Source organism: Peromyscus eremicus, chromosome 6 (assembly GCF_949786415.1).
Source record: "Peromyscus eremicus chromosome 6, PerEre_H2_v1, whole genome shotgun sequence".
Classification (NCBI taxonomy): Eukaryota; Metazoa; Chordata; class Mammalia; order Rodentia; family Cricetidae; genus Peromyscus; species Peromyscus eremicus.
This window is the reverse complement of record NC_081421.1, coordinates 127,206,123-127,223,195: the sequence shown is the minus strand read 5'-3', so window position 1 is coordinate 127,223,195 and position 17,073 is coordinate 127,206,123. Positions and strand designations below refer to the sequence as shown.

Here is a 17,073-nt window from a genome sequence, read left to right as displayed (position 1 = left end):
CTAGCTTCTGTATCTAGTGGCTGTTCTGTTCTCTGACCCCAGGTAAGTTTATTAGGGTGCACAATATTTTGGGGAACACAATACCACCACAGGAATCCTGAAGGCAAAGTAGGGCCTGTATCTGTGACCAATGGTGTGGTCCACAAGGACAAGTTTACCAGTGTTCCTCTAGCAGGAAGCTAATGTGCTGTTGGGATAATGCTCTTGTACATTGTAAAGATTTGTCACTCATAGTGGTTTGATAAAAGGCTGATTGGCCAGTAGCCAGGCAGAAAGTATAGGCTGGTGACCAGACAAGGAGAATTTTGGGAAGAGGAAAGGCAAAGAAAGGGTCGCCAGTCAGATGCAGAGGAAGTAAGATGATGCTGGACTGAGAAAAAGTACCAAGTCAAGTGGCTAAACATAAACAAAAATTATGGGTTAATTTAAGTGTAAGAGCTAGTTAGTAATAAGCCTGAGCAATAGGACAAAAACAGTTTTATAATTATTGTAAGCCTCTGTGTGTTTATTTGGGACTGAATAGCTGTGGGACCGGGCAGGACAGAAACTTCCGCTTACAGTGATGACACTTCTGGAGTATATTTCGGTGTGTCAGCAAAAATACTGAGCTGCCACTCTCACGTTCCTCCCTTCCTTTCTTATCTGACAATACCGAGGTGTATTTTCCCTTCATACTATTAGAGTTTTAGTTCGAGTGGAAGTTGTGAAGGCTGAACTCCTTGAATGCCTTTGTCCCACCTCTCCTGGTGTCCTAATGTGCGGAACCACGGTGTAGTATCATAGAGGAAGTTCACATAAACCAAGTGTGCTTGACAGTAACACTTTTAAGTGTTTGCTGTATATATCACCTCTAATTTAGAAACCAATCTTGATGATCTATTATCTTAGATTTGCCCCTGGAATCCAGACAGGAAGCATAATTCTTGCTCATGGCAGGTCAACAGACACTATATTTCTGTTCAGACACCTGCATCCAGTGTATAACCCAATCTGACTATCACAGAGACAGTGTATCACTTGTGAAATTTCTTTTTAAAATCTGCCTATCAAAGAGACAGTGGAGGTAAGAAAGACTGTCATGACCCCTTCCCACTTTCAGGGAAAATATCCTTCTGGTCATGCTACTGGACATAGGAGGGTGATGATGAGGGTGGTGATGACTAAGTCTGTCATGACAGTGTTGATGAGTAACTACGATTACTGTTGGTTAGATAGTAGGAGATGGGCTCTTTTTGTTGTTTTATTTTCATTTTAGGTGACATACTTCAATCTGTATCTTTTTAAGCTTTCCAATAACTATAACTTCGGAGCATGCTTTATTTAAGCAAAGCTCTCTGAACAGAAATATTTGTTCCCACCTTAGATTTGTGTGTTGAGTTTTTCACTCTGTCCTTATTGACCCCATATCTAGAGTTTCTTGTTTTTTTTAACCTCCTGATTTAACTTTTCCTTGCAATGTTGCACAGTGTTGCACAGTGATTGTGAACACCTATTCTTAGATTGCTTGGAAAATGTGATCCCAGTGTTTCTTAAGTAATCTTGGATGAGTCAGTTTCTATGTCTATACTATGTTTTTTCTTCTGTAGTATTATCATAAGGAAAACCACTTGAATTCCATGTTTCTACATCAGCTCTTCAATGGTACAAGCTGTGAGTCTGTAACCAACAACTACTGCTTTTGCTCTCCTACCTCACAGCCAGCTTTTTGGCTCAGTGTGGTGAGTGCTTTTCATTAGTGCTCATCCTTAAATTACTACCGTAGAATTCCTTTGACATCATATGATACCTGTATTGGCAAGTGATAAGGTGTGCCTTGTGACTCTCTGCCTCAGGACCAAATAATATGCCAAACAAAAATGATTGACACATAACATTCATGAGAAGACATAGTGTTATATTGTTTTGCAACTCAAAACTAATTTAGCATTATTGCACTATTCTGGCAGAGGATGAAAACAAGATGAGGAAATCAAATCAAATGTTCTAAGTCAAGACTTCCTAATCTGAACTCTAACTTTCATGCTTGACACCCAAAAGGGGTACTGTCCCACATAGGCTAGCAATCAAATAGACTCAAAGGAGGGGTAACGTGACCTTGTGTTCATACCTTCCCTTATTCACGATGTGATATTGATAACCATATTATTTACATTTTTACTGTCACTTTACACTGATGACACTCTGTAGATGTTGAATCATTCCTTGGTACAAATCACACCTACTTTGTCTATTAACCGATGTCTGTCATGGAGTTCTATCTGTAAGGGTCTCTGACGGCCTCTGTATTCCAGCAGAAAACACCCTTTCTGCTAGACTCTGCTTCAAATCTAGAAAGCTGTTTGTGATATTGTGTACCATTCTGGCCCAAAAATAGAAGCGAAGGGTTGACATCTAAGGGGTTTGTGTGGAAAGCAGTTTGTCACTGTTAAATGGAAGCTCATTTCCACCATTCATATTTTGGTTCCATGTCTATATTATAAATAAGCAGAAAGATGCTTTTTCTAACAAAAAATGTTTCATGTCAAATTCTTCCAGCCGCATTTGGGAATGTCATTGAATAAAATAATAGTAGGCTTCCAAGCTAAGAGTAATTATGTTGCATTGCTCTTTTTTGGCAGGCAGCTATTTTTCCTTGTAAATGAGGCACTTTAGCACAAGCTCACGTTCTCACTCAGAAGTGGAGGAGGGTTTGGTACAGATGTCGTTCAGCTAGGTACAAGAACATATTCTTCCCACATCCGTTTAATGTAACAAAGTGATCAATTGTCTCATTAATCAATCCCTTGCTTTGGTGATGATCTCCGTAGCAGATAGCAGTTGGCATTAAAAGAAAAAAAAAACAGGCTTAAAGTGGGGCCAATTCTTGATGCCTGAACATTGCACAATATTTTTATGCAGAAAATACATTAATATATTCTTACTAGCATATTCTATAAGTAAAATTTTGAGAAAACCTATTTTCTTCATGCCATTTTTAGAGATGCAAATAGTTCATCTTTTTGAGCATAAGCTACCATTAAAGATGCCCTAACTTCATTTTGCATTTTTTGATAACAGAAGCATATGATGGCATCATGTATTTTATGGAATTTAAGTTAGACAATCTGAGAGTCAAGAAAAATCAATGTAAACTGATATCTTTGTAGTGCTTAAGCTATGCCTAGAAACATCTAATATCTATAGATGAGGGAATTGAGTATTTTCAATATTTATTTCCAATATGTAAATCTTTTGAAAGCTACATGCAGGAGGAAATTCATATACTCTCTTCTATGAAGACATCCTGCAGCTAGCCCACACTGACAGTTTCTGAAGCCTGCTACATGTCAGTCTCACTTGTCTCGCATCAGACACTGAGGCAGTGACATCATGCTTCCTCAAGATGAAGAGACCAAGAAATACATGATTTTCTAAGAGTCACATAGAAGAGTCACATTATTGAGGGTACCAGGTAGATGTATTTGTTGCTATAAGATTGTACATTTAAGTCCCTTGTGATGTGTGTCTCTCTGCATTCTAATGAGTAAATAACATCCCGTGCCAGTGCTGACATGTATGAAAAAGGTGAAAAACATTTAAATATTGTCTTTGCAAAGTAGATGCTAGTTTGCTGTTCCTTGATGATTATTTAACCACAAATAGAATAGCAGAGTAATTCTTGACAAGAATGTACTCAGAGCATAGTATTTAAAGCATAGTGTTGCAAAATGACACCTCAAAAGAGGCAGTCTCCAATGACAGACATAACTCATTCATGAAACATTGGGCTTAACACCCCACACTCAGTATTTAGCTCCATTAAGGGAGACTGAGTCTCAGGAAAGGTGTTCCCACTACAAGAACATTTCCAGTTCTTCTGTGGGAGGAAGACAAATTCTCATTCAGAGTTTTCTCTACGGTGCCCTTTCCTGATTCCTAGCACATCATCAGTTACCAGATTCAAAGACAATTTTTACACTTTGAATTGTGCTAAAATTCTGAAGTACAATTTTGTAAAAGTCTTCTGTGGAGATTCTGAGCAAAACTGTTAATCCTTTGTGAACCACAGTGAGTGCTGAAATGACACTGAAGGCTGGGACTGGTGGTGAAAGCTAGCCAGCAACCCAAATACTGTTGACTTCACACCTGCCATTTCATCTTGTGGGTAATTTCCTACGTTATTGACAGTTGGTAGAAACTGGAGGTAAGTACTCTCTATGGTGCAGACAGAAATGGCCTCTGACTAAGGAAGGACCCTCACAGAGTTTATTATTTTATAGGTGTCTAGAGATCTTTCAGTGATCAGTGTTATAAAAAGTAATGCTCTACAAAAATTTCATTGTAAGGGCTGGAGTGCCTCCCTCTGGCCAGGGAGGCTATGGAGGGCCTCACAACAACATAGGCCAATGTCACTCCCAATTGGATTGCCCACCACAACCAGTTAGCAAGACCTTGGCCCTGAAGATGTCATGTGCTGTGGATGCAGAACACGGACTAATCCAAGCTCTAGCTGACTAAATAATGACTCTTCCTCTCTGCTGTCATGTCCTCATGGGGCCAAGAGTTGACATGCAAGTTGCTATGGAAAACTATCAACTGCTACTGAGTGATGGACCTGTGTGTAAAGTACCAATGTGTCAGGAAGAATCAGTCCACTGGTGAGATAATAAAAAGTCTATTATGAGGACAACCAACTGTTTTCTGATGAGATTCGAGGCTCCATCCATAGGAAGGAATTTCCATTTGGTACTGTTACATGGGAAAGTCAAAGGGGCAACTGGATAAGTTATGATAGTTTTGCTAAACAGATATAGTGTGGCTAACAGTTATGTTTATATCATAAAATAGTGCTGCTCTCAGCTTTGGTCAGAGACACTTTTTATTTATTTATTTATTTGTTTGTTTGTTTATTTATTTATTTATTTATTGGTAGCAGTCAGCATTAACTGCAAACACGTAAGTGTGTCTGCAGACACATAACTGTTCGAAGCACAGATAGTTAATAACTGCAAACTCTGCAAACATAAAAAAGACATCATGGAATCAAGGCCAGAAAGAACACCAGAACCAGAGCGAGGGAGAGAGTAGTGTAGAACACCGACGTCAGCGAAGACATGTTCTTTAAAGTCTTGAATCCATAGCAGCCATGATTGCCTGCGTAAGATCTGATCGTCAACATCTGGTTAGGGAAGAGAGATGGGTTCATGAGACCCCCCACACACTCCCTGAGGATTTATACATAGATACTGACAGGGAGGGAGAGACATTTTCTTCAGTAGTGTAGCCACTGACAAAGAGGTGCATGTTCCTTTAAACAGCTCGGCAAAGCATCAAGGTTCACATACACACAATAAATGAAGTAGAAGGGAGGCTGTCTGGAAAAACAAAAAGAACTAGTAAAGTGAGACAGGAGATGGGAGAGGGCAGTGATGGTTAATGTAATTAAAACACACCATGAACATGCATGAGAAAGTCGTAATGAAAAACATCATTAAGTATAAATATCTGCTGAGAAAAGCATTTCGAAAGATTCATATTGAGGGCTACTGTCTGACTTTTTTTTCATATCCCGAGAAGAGGAAATAAAAGATGTACTAGAATCTTTGACAGAATTAATCTCATGAATCTGTGTAGGTACGTCATATCCTCAGCTATGTTCGGCTGTATGATACCAAGGCAAACTCAAGCCAATACCTGATTGCTTTCTTGTTGATTCCACGAGCTGAAATCTCAATTGGAATTCATTTTTCTATTTAAATGCAGATGTGACTTGCCACCTGAAGGGGAAAGAATCATTTTTTGAATGAAATACTAAGGGCTGGATCATTTACATGAATACTCCTTCCCCACAAGGGAGGCCTTTCCTGTGCTATCTTGAATGTTCTTTGCAATAATTTTATAACCTTTTCCTGTTTGTTTCATTATTATACATTAGAATCGTATGGAGACAAATACAAATCAAGCTTTCAATGAGTGACAGAAAGATGTAAGAGAGTTTTAAATTAGAGGGGGTAAAACAGCACTAACCAGCAAAGTCTAAACTGAAAAGAGGCATGGTGACATATTGTCAGAAAAGAATATGCCGAGCATCCTACATCTTTCCTCTCTGTTGCCTTTTTTAGTCTTTAAAACTTCAATCCCACAAAGAGTATTTTAAAATATAGAGCTTTGGGCTATACACAGTCCTGTCATATATACCTGAAAGGCTTCTACACCCTCTGCATTGTGGGTATTTATAACATAACAAATCAGAATGGGCATACATCACCGCTAAAGAGTAGTGCAGATTCCTATTAGGTGATTCCATTTTGCCTTGATCATTAGCCAATGATAGCTCCACTTCAGAAGAAATGCATGGCATTTTCAGCATGTTTAAATGCTGAGAAAATCTATCATATTAGGTATATGTGTGTTGAATTAAATATAAATATATAATAGCCACATGGCTTAGATAATACACATGAACAAAATTTAAAGTTAGGAAATAGCATTCATCTCAGACCTTTAATAGAAAATACCACAAATTTATTTAAAATGTATCTTCTCCCTCAGAAGAACTCCATTTGAAATTATCCCCTATCATTTATGATAAATATCACATCAATACTGAGACTTAAACATTTGTGCTCCTTTGTCAAACAAACAAAAACAAAGCCAATATAAACACACAAAGAAGACATGTTTCCTATGCCACATCATTGAAACCTTGAGGCTAAGTAGCCAATCTCTGAATCTCATTGTGGTGGTATTGTGTTCCCCAAAATATTGTGCACCCTAATAAACTTATCTAGGGTCAGAGACAGGACAGCCACTAGATACAGAGGCTAGAAAATGGTGGCACTCACACCTTTAATCCTAGCATTCCAGAGGCAGAAATCCATGTGTTCAAGGATACAGATAGGCATCACGCCTTTAATCCCAGAAAGCAAGTCTTTAATCCCAGGGAGTGGTGGTAGAAAGCAGAAAGGTATATAAGGCGTGAGGACCAGAAACTGGAAGTATTTTGGCCTGGTTAAGCATTTGGCTGGTTAAGCTTTCAGGCTTCTAGCAGCAATTCAGCTGAGACCCATTCTGGATGAGGACTCAGAAGCCTCCAGTCTGAGGAAACAAGACCAGCTGAAGATCCGATGAGATGAGTTAGCTGTGGCTTGTTCTGGCTCTCTGATTTTCCAGTGTTCACCCCAATAACTGGCCTCAGGTTTGATTTTATTAATAAGAACTTTTAAGATTCATGCTACATCTCATGGCCTTACAATTGAGTGGAGAAGCAAATATTCAGAGTATTTTATAAACTTTAATTTGGAACATGTAAATCTGAAGCAGTCTAACCTTGGTTTCTCTGACGTGTTTCTTGTTGGGTTTTTTTGGGGGGGGGATTTTTTCCTGATAGTTCCTTCCTAACCTCCCTAGAGACCTGAATTCTTTTCTTAGTATTCATACCATCCAAAATCTGCCCAGCAGTCACACCATCCTGTCCCTAGTGGTATATCCCTCATCCGTCATCTAACAGAGATTATCACACTTCAACATGTTAAAACTGTGCAGGTCTAATTTGGGATGACATCAGATTTAGCAAGCAGCCTGGCTCCAGAGACTTCTAAGTAATTCCAGGTAATCTTAACATGGGTCATCTGGAAATCTAACTTCAGGAAATAGTCACATGAGCCATGATGAGTCACTATTTCTTGCTAAGATCAGCTCTTCTGAGACTCAGTGGCATTTAATCAACAACCTAGTGAAAATGACTCTAGGTTGCGTCAAATACTCTGTGTTCCCCACATCTCAAGCACGGGTCCTTGACACCCCAAGTGAGTCACACTCAAGGTGGTACCTTTGACTTTTCCCTGAGTTTATTCCTTTTGTCTGTTCAGATACCAGATCCTCAAACACCAGCTGATGTTTGGCTCCTCTCCTCTTACCCCCCTTTTACTCACCTCACTTCCACTTCTCATCACACAGTCTTCAGGTCTTACTTTCTGTCTACATATTGATTGAAGAATTTGCTCTGATCCACTCTGTAATCTGAGTAGCATTAGTATAACCTTATCCCACAGGAAAATTTGTAGCATCCTCACTGTGGCTATGACTCCACCCTGTCATGTTGCCCTCCCTATGCTTCTGGTAAATGTGGTGTAGCCATCAAAATTCATTGAGAGTAAAAGAAGGGATGCCAGGGCAAGTGTATCCTAGAAGGAGACACTGGGTTCATGGCCCCTCCTCTCTCTTTGCTTCTTGGTTTCCAGTTGGTAGGTTTCTTCCACCACCTTATTGGGCCAAGAAGCACTGCCTGACTCAAAGTCACCAGAGACCACCCATCATGGATCAATCCCTCTGAAAGTGTGAGCCCCAAAATATTTCTACCCTTTGAGCTGATTTCCTCGGGTGTTTTTCTACTGTGGTGGAAAGCTGACAGAGACAAGAGAAGATATCACGTGTTGTTCACACACTAACACAGTTGGAGCTGATACTCTGATCTCTTCCTACTCATTTATCTCATTTGCCAAAACATTGGGTGAAAACTTCTCTGCATTTCTTTTCTGTCCTGTGTCTATTCTCACAGCTGAGAACACCTGGTTTCTTCATATCTTCCCCTGTCAAGGTGAACAGTGCTTTGATTTCTTCTTTGTCTGTTTATGTCCTGTAAGACAAGCTTCCATCAGTTTCTAGCTACCATTACCTCTGCGGCTTGGAGTTCTGTATTGTCATTTTCCTCTTCCACTAGACTTCTGTTCTTTTAGCTCATCTGTTTAAGGATGGATGACTAAGTTCATAACACTGACCTGGCTGTGCCAATCACATATGCCCCTGGCCTTCTACAATCCCTCTTGACCTTACGTTTTTCCATTCTTCACCTGGATGTCATAAACTTTGTATTTACTACCTTCCTTCAGCTTTGCTCGCTGGTCACTTTCCCCTCCTTGGATATTCTACATATTCAATAAACTGCATCTGTTTGTAAATAATAATTCCATGATTTTTTAAGCATATAGCATCACTTTGAATTTACTAAAATCATTGTGATGTGCACACACATGCTGTTTCCCTTCTTTACAATAGGAGCTGTCTCAGGCACCAAATGTATGCATGAAAACTGGAAACACATTTACTCAGATCTCTCCTGTTTCACTTTCACCATTCTATTCAATCAATGTTTACCCCCAAATTACCAACACTCCCCAGGTTTCTACAGTAAAGAGTTCTGCTTGTGCATCATAAACCTTCAGCATACACATCTAAGACTTTTTTTTAATAAAAGATTTACTTATTATATATACAGTGTTCTGCCTGCAGGCCGGAAGAGGGCACCAGATCTTATTATAGATGGTTGTGAGCCACCATGTGGTTGCTGGGAACTGAACTCAGGACCTCTTGAAAGAGCAACCAGTGCTCTTACCTCTGAGCCATCTCTCCAGCCCCCACATCTAAGACTTAATAACACATGTATAACATAGAGAATGAATAATATGAGCCAGGCATGTAAATAGCTGACATTATTTATGTGTGTTCTTATAATCTTAATCATCCAGCATTATAGAAAAAGCATGTTTGGCAGGTGAGATGGATCAGTGTGAAAGGTACTTCTTACCAAGCCTGAGGATCTGAGCTTGGTCCCTAGAAATTGCATGAAAGAGGGAGAGTATAAACTCTCAGATGCTGTCCTCTGACCTGCATATGCACATGACCACACATACATCCACACACACTGCCACTCACAAAATAATTTTTTAAAAGAAAAAAAGAGAAGGAACAGTGTGTGCCTTAACTTGAGACACCAAGACATTTCTTTGTTCAACTCCTTTCTCTCTGCTAAGAAAAAAAATTGTCGTTCAAATGACTTCTGAGTTTTACTATGAAATTCAAGTTTAGATGCCAAGATAGAAGAAAATGTGGGAAATAATTGACAAATATTTTAAAGGAAGAAACTTCTCATGTTCATGACATTTTAAACAAATGTTTTCTTTCAGAATATTTAAAATGCAAAGTAGATAATACTCTTCAACATTTTGTTTTAAATCAAATACATTTTCAAAGAAGTCTCAGTATGTTTATATTTTAATGCCTTTTTCTCCATCAACTAATGCTGCTTTTTGTAGCCCAAAGCAGCTTTGGAAGAGTGTAGTGTGGTAATTGCTTTCCTCCGACAGTAACTCCCATATGCTGAAGATGTGAACATCCTTCTGTGATTGGCCCACTCAAATGTGAACATGCCCAGCGGGAGAACGAGTTCAGCTTGTTAATCATTTTGGAATATTTTTTTGTTTGTGACATTGTTAATGAGGTTGTACAGTTCCTCTCCTCATGCCTCTCAGCAATACCTAGTCAGGGTCTGATGAAGCTGTAGAATAAGAGTTCCCTGCCCCCCCCACCCCCACCCCCACACTCACTGCTGTCCCTGGGCAAGGAGGCTCTTTGTCAAGTTTTGATGTCAATCCCTTTTCCTCAGGCCACTGTCAGCTGTGCAGTTTCCAGGCCAACTTGGCTGCTCGTGGTGGACTTCTGAAACCCAGGGGCTTTGGGAATGAACTCACATTTACATCCAAACAGCTCCTTCATTAAGCTCTAACTCTGATATTCAATATATTAAACTTGTGTGTTGCACAAAGCAATAAAATGATTTCTAGCATTCTTTTAATTGGCTTTGTTCATATAATTATTAAATTAAGATTGCCACGAGTGTTTCTTCATCTGGAATGATAATTTCAAAGATGGCATTTTATAAGCAATTTCAGAAGAGTGGAGTTTTAAGCTCAATTTTGTTAAATAGGTTCTGTTTTTTTCTTACTGTAGGATATAGTGAAACTGAATTGAATAAATAAAGTCAAAATGAACTCATAAAATGTACAAAGTGTTGGATATTTTAAGAGAACTAAGTTGAATTTTAAAGATAGGTTGAGGGAGTTGATAGCTTTCCAAGCACCAACTGTAACACTAGCCAGTGGCTAGTAAAGTATTGTTACCAATTTAAGGAACTTCACTCACACTTCAGTGTGCTCTGAGTAATGTTGAGACCAAACACTTCTTTCTTTTATAAGTATATATGACCCTTCTAAATGGAAAAGACAGGGTTTCTTCTCATAAGTAGGTTTGATAATGCAAATGCTTCATATATTTTAAATTAATCAATGGACATCTTTCCCATGCACAAAGAGCAATCCAATTGCCGATCCCAAACAACTGAAAAACATTGAGTTTGTTTGTTTGGGTGTTTATTGTGACATTTCAATAAATAGTACAGAAAATAGAGTTCTATAGTTTAGTTTATATTGCAATATTCCCATTGATAATACATTTATTACAAAAGCAGATAGATTAAATCTACAGACAAAACTAAAACTATGGTCAATTTAAATGCCTATTTAAAGGGAACCTACCTCTGATGAAAGTTAATGAGGTATACAAGGTCTGTCTTCCATTATCGCTGATATGAGCAGAGTTTTGACCTTCAAGGTCCTCAGGAACCTGAGATAAAATGGCGTTCTTCAAGTATGCAAGATAAGAGAACAGCTTATGTCTCCCAATTCATCTTCTGTGACCTGTCAGAAGTGGTCAATTCAGGATTATTAAGGACTCATTTTAATCTTGATTTCAATTTCCTTTCCCAGATGCATTTGCCGGAAAGCATAAGTAGCAAAGATTCCTGATAGGATTTGCAATTTGAATCTCATTCTGTCTTTCTCTTCACATTCAGGTTAAGGACTAAATCTAGAAGTCCTTGGAATTACTGCTCAACACTTTCCACTTCCAATGCCCTTTTGGCATGAAAAGAAATAGACTAGGAGACCACTAGTAGAGCATGCAGCTCTCCAAGGTAAGTTGACTCAACAATCCCAGATTTGTTTGGAAATCAGTTATTTGTAACTTTGAGATCACTGTGTGTGATTTTTATTAAGAATAAAATTTTTTATATTTTGCTCTAGATGTCTATGCAGCACTCCATTTGGGAACACCCAATAGGCTGGCACCCTTGCTGAAGGCCTCAGTACTTAGTGTCGCTGAATGTGATGGTGCTGACAGTTTAAGGTGATGGGGTTATCCTCTGAAAGACTTCCAGATGGCCCTTGACAATCCAGAACACAGGCCTGGGAACTTGGCCCTTTTTTCCAAGGAAGATTCCACAGCAAGTTATTTGCATTTACTGTCTAGTTTTTGTGAAAGAGTAGGGAATTGGCCTCCTCACCTGCTTCCCACTTCTGTTCTTGAGATGACCTGAGGTGCTATGCTTTCACACTAAAGCAGAGAACTCTCCCTTCACCCCGAGCCCTCTTTAACCAGGAATCTCCCTCCTCCAGCATCTCCTTCAGGCCATACCACAGCCCTGTTGCCGCACATTGAAGTACTGCCTGTCCAGTCTTCCACCTCCATAAATGAGCCACTGACTTTTGCTGAAGTTTGTGTTTGTGACTGTCCCTATGCTTGTGTGTGTCCATATTTGCACTGTGTGTGTGTGTGTGTGTGTGTGTGTGTGTGTGTGTGTGTAATTGTCTGTTGTCTGTGTGCTTTCATCCTGGTTGCACATTGCCTTAACATTTAGAGCCATCTTTAAACTGTTGCTTATAAATTCGGGGCAGTTGTCTGTTAGCTTTGAGCACATACTCAAGCACTTTGACTAAGTATTTTCAATCTTGCTGCAGTCTTCACTCCTTCCCGCCCTACTTGCTTCTCATTGGCATTTGAGCTGTTTTCCTCTGCACTGGCTTGGACTTTCTAGTACTCTCAGCGTTATTCATGTCTCTTAGCACTCTTGTGTCCATTGTAAACTGGAGTTTGCACAAATAAACACCTACCTTACCAGTGCCTCCTGCTCTACTTAATGAAAACAAAGGCAGCAAAGAGAGCCATCTGGTAGAGCCTCTCCACTGTATGTGAGTACCCAGCATGGCATTCCTTGATGTGGTTTGTGTATTAGCCAGGCTGGTACTGTGTTCATACGTTCATTGTCCTTTTCTGATGAGTGCCCTTGTTCCTTCAAGTAGCCTAGCCCCTTTCTAATCTCCCCAGAGATCCTAATAGTCACAATTATTTAAACAAATAAACACAAATCAAAAACAATTTCCAGACAGAAACTGAATTCTGCAGTGCGTGTCTTTCCCCAGCTATGGCTTCATCTCTCTTAAAGCCAGTGAATCAGCATCACCCAAAACCACACACAAACGCCCATGGTGCCTACATGCTGTTTCGTTCTTTCAGTATGGATTTTACCATCATTTTTCCATGACATAATTCTATGGGTTACACCAATAATTTCATACTGATAAATCATGTCAGTATTAATAAGTACGTGTCACATTTAAGACACTGCAGAATTTTACAGAGTTAATATAGTCCTATTAAAACTTTTTCTGCTGCTATTTTCTTGACATGCCATCTTCTTGGCTTTTCTTTCCATCTCTAGCTTCTTCCTTGAAATTGTTTATGGCTTGATAATTGTATATCTCCTCAAATCTCAATCAACCCAAATCTCTCCTTTTATTTCATACTCTCTTCCTCAGATATCCTCAGCCACACCCAGGGGTCTGCATAAACTATGCTTATCTCTGTCTCATTTCTCCCTGAGTTAGGCCTGGAACTTTGAATTTCCAATTTCTTTCCTACAGAGATGTAGAAAAATCCCTTAAATGTGGGCAGATATTGTTAATGTTCATACTACAGATTACCTAATTAGTAACTCTTTCTTTCTAATACTGTTACAACTTTTTTACTTCTTTGTTTTATTTTGTGGAGGGGAGAGAAATAAATCCCAATATCTACACAAAACTCAAAGATGCACAGTGGAGGAATGAATGAGTAGATGATAACTTCCCCTTCCTGCACCATACATCTTTACAGCCACATTCCATGGAGAGGGGCAAGCTGATTGAGAATTGCACCACTTTGATTGAATGACAGTTGAAACAAAATAAAAATGGAATAAATCTGAAATTTAGAATAACACATTTATATTCAATTCTACTCTGTTCTTGATTCTTTTCATACTGTTTGATCTGGCATTTGAACAAGCCAGGGCAATTCGTTTCCTTGTAAATTAAGAAATATGGGGCATTGTCGTTCAGCTCATTTATTAGTCCCTTTGATTACAGTTGGCTATTCTAGTTTCAGTTGAAATTGGAATGTCACTTGGTTGTACACTTGTGTCTGACCCAAACTGACTAATCATTTACATTTTGCACTATATTAAATTCTAGATTCTTGGAATTGAAAAGCTTACCATGTCCTTGGGAGTGTGGTACTAATAAGTATATTTTTCATATTCCATACAAAGAGAAATGGTTATAAATAATATAACATTCTCTTTCCTAGGGTATTCTACAACCACTTCTTGAAGGTGGCAGGCAAACAGAATCTAAAAAAAGTTGTTCTTAAATGATGATTCATTTTAACACATTTTAAAGTTATCATTAGCTTGTGACCTGTCATTATTAAAGGAGATTAGAAACCATAAGCATTAACCACTAATCACTAATTAAAGTCACTGATGGGAGAAATTTGGAAGAAACACTGTGTATTTTTGCTTTGGAAGAAAATTCAAAAGTATGGCAAGTCTCTCATTAAGGTTCTACATTTTATCTAGTTCAGGATGACTAACACACAGATTGTGCACTCTGTATTAATTACTACTTCCGATTCAAACTTGAAAATACATCATTGCCTTTTCATTAAAGAAAGCTGGATGCCAATCCACATTAATTAAAAGAAAACACATTATCACAGGATGGGATTACAGAAAGCCCTTAAAAATTGTCACATTGATTTTGAAATAAATATTTTAACACAACCATCAATGAAATTATATTAAGTAATTAAAGACAAATTGGGAACTACAAACACTGCTCCTCATGCTGTGTAGAGTAGCCATCTCTGGACTCATCTAACCAGGCCCCATATGGCTGTCAGAGCTTGGTATCTTCAGCCTTTCAGTCTCTCTCATGCATTCAGTATCCGGTTTCTTCCATCAAAAGCAGCAGCCACTCATGAACTTGATAGACCTACCTATTGCTCTAGCATTCATTAAGATAATTAATGAGAACTAATTCTCTTTGGTCATACACTATGACAAATCTTCCACACCACACTTGCCTCACGTTTCAGTCGTACACCACAACATATCATTCACAGATTTTATTTTGTTCTCTTTTCCTGGTGGACCAAACACCTGCTTGCAATCTATGAGCAAGTTTCATCATTTCTTGACTGAATTCCTGGTTAGTTTTCAAGAAGTTTCCAATATTGAGTAGAGTTATAGTCTGTTAATGCCAGCTCTGCCTGAGTACTGACTTCTGATGTTTCTTTAAGAACTCAGAGCAGCTGGCAGCCAATCCTATCCACAGATCATGATTGTACTGTCTGTCTCTAGAAAACCTTTATTCTTTGAGAAATAAATGTTCTGTAATTACCAAGTGGGCTCATCACATTGCATTCCTTTTTCAAGCATCTACCTAGTCATAGGTACAGTGCTATCGTCATGTCTGGCAGCCATGGACATACTGCTCCATCTTGAAGAAGTTGAGTCAGACATGAACAGAAATGAGAGAGAGGAAACAGTTGCTAATTCAAATAATATAGAAATCTCACCTTCAAAATTACTGATGGAGAAAGCTGGGATCAGCAACCACAAACCAATGGCTGCAATGGTAACTCTCAGTTGGCCGCTTTTCCTTTACTTCCTTTTGTATGGTTTCAGTTATCACAGTCGATCATAGTCCAAACAATGACTGAATTCCAGAGGTAAATAATTCCTAAGTTGAAACTGGGCACAGATCTGAGTATGTTGACACCTCCGGTGCAGCCCCGCTCCCTCTCTGAACAATGGGAATCATCAATTGGCCATGCATCTTCAGTCTCTATGTGACCCTACCATGGGCACTTAACAGCTGTCTCAGTTACCCAGATAGATGGTGGAGGGGTTGCCTCACTTGTGGTGATGTGACCCTCATGTCACAGTGTGAGAGCACTGTGTCACTTTACAGCATCACAATACAGAGAGAGAGACAGAGAGACAGAGACAGAGAGGATGTAACTTTTACAGTAGCGTGTGATTGTAATTTTGTTGTATTATTAATTTATTATTGTTTTATTTATAAATCAAATTTTATAATGAGTATAAAATTTTGTAACTTTAGAAAAAATATCTAAGATTTAGTGCTATGTGATATTTTAGACATCAAGTTGTCTTGGAATGCATGCTCCATGGGCATGAGAGGCTATAGTATTACAGTTTAATGTACTGCAAAGCATGTACAATCTATGCTTTGCATCTTACTCATTTAAGATAATTCCATGGACCAAGTGAAGCTCAGTCCCTTTTCCTCTCTGTCTAGTGCTAATTTTGATGACAGTATAGCACATTAACTATATGCTAATTGCAACTTTAGTTTTAAACATTAGGACACAACCAGTTACTTTGAAAACCTCATGAGGCATTTAATGAGGTTACACTTTCTGGGAAGGAAATACACAGCTAGATGGCTTAATTGTTTGTGAAAATTAGTGAGTGTGCAAGCACAAATGATGTCCTAGTGGTCCAGCATATTACACACCAGGCTATATACTATTACAAGGCTGCCATTTTATATGGGCTTGCTCTGTGCATGGAAGGCGACTCGCTGCTCGGGAACCATTTTCCTGTATACCAAATATTCCTAGATTGAAAATTTATTTTTAGAACAATAGGGTCCCACTGCCAGGAGACATCTGTAATGTGAAAGTGTCTGCATGAGGATGCAACTCAATGAAAGATGAGGGAATGTTCTGTGAGTGCTACCTGGTTATTTAACACGATCAATTTCCCGTCTTGGACTAAAGGGAAAGACAATTGATTTGCCCCATAAACATCCTCTAGAAGGCCATTGATATGATTGCATTGCTCCAGAGGGAAGGCATGTGCTAATGTGTCATTTCCTAATTTTATATTTAGTTCAAGATAATTCTCTCATTATGTAACTCAACTCCAGTGGTTCTTCCATCAGCTCATTCAACTGGGTGAGCACAGGATGTTAGAATGGATTTCTTGATACAGTTCAACATATAGAAAAATTTATGAAAATACTGTTATAACAGAAAATTAGCTTAGATAAATTATCTCTCTTAAAAATCTCA

At 38.8% G+C, this 17,073-nt stretch overlaps 2 long non-coding RNA genes across 2 annotated transcripts; both read right to left on the bottom strand.

Moving 5' to 3' along the window:
- Positions 1-4,962: 4,962 nt before the first annotated feature.
- LOC131912772 (uncharacterized) lies at positions 4,963-9,168 on the bottom strand. The gene is made up of 2 exons (XR_009379714.1): positions 5,674-9,168; positions 4,963-5,158 (listed from the first exon to the last, which is right to left on the bottom strand). It is a non-coding gene; the product is annotated as an uncharacterized LOC131912772 (long non-coding RNA).
- An 876-nt stretch (positions 9,169-10,044) lies between these two features.
- LOC131912771 (uncharacterized) lies at positions 10,045-15,877 on the bottom strand. Its single transcript, XR_009379713.1, has 3 exons — positions 15,550-15,877; positions 11,352-11,513; positions 10,045-10,490 (listed from the first exon to the last, which is right to left on the bottom strand). It is a non-coding gene; the product is annotated as an uncharacterized LOC131912771 (long non-coding RNA).
- Positions 15,878-17,073: the final 1,196 nt, after the last annotated feature.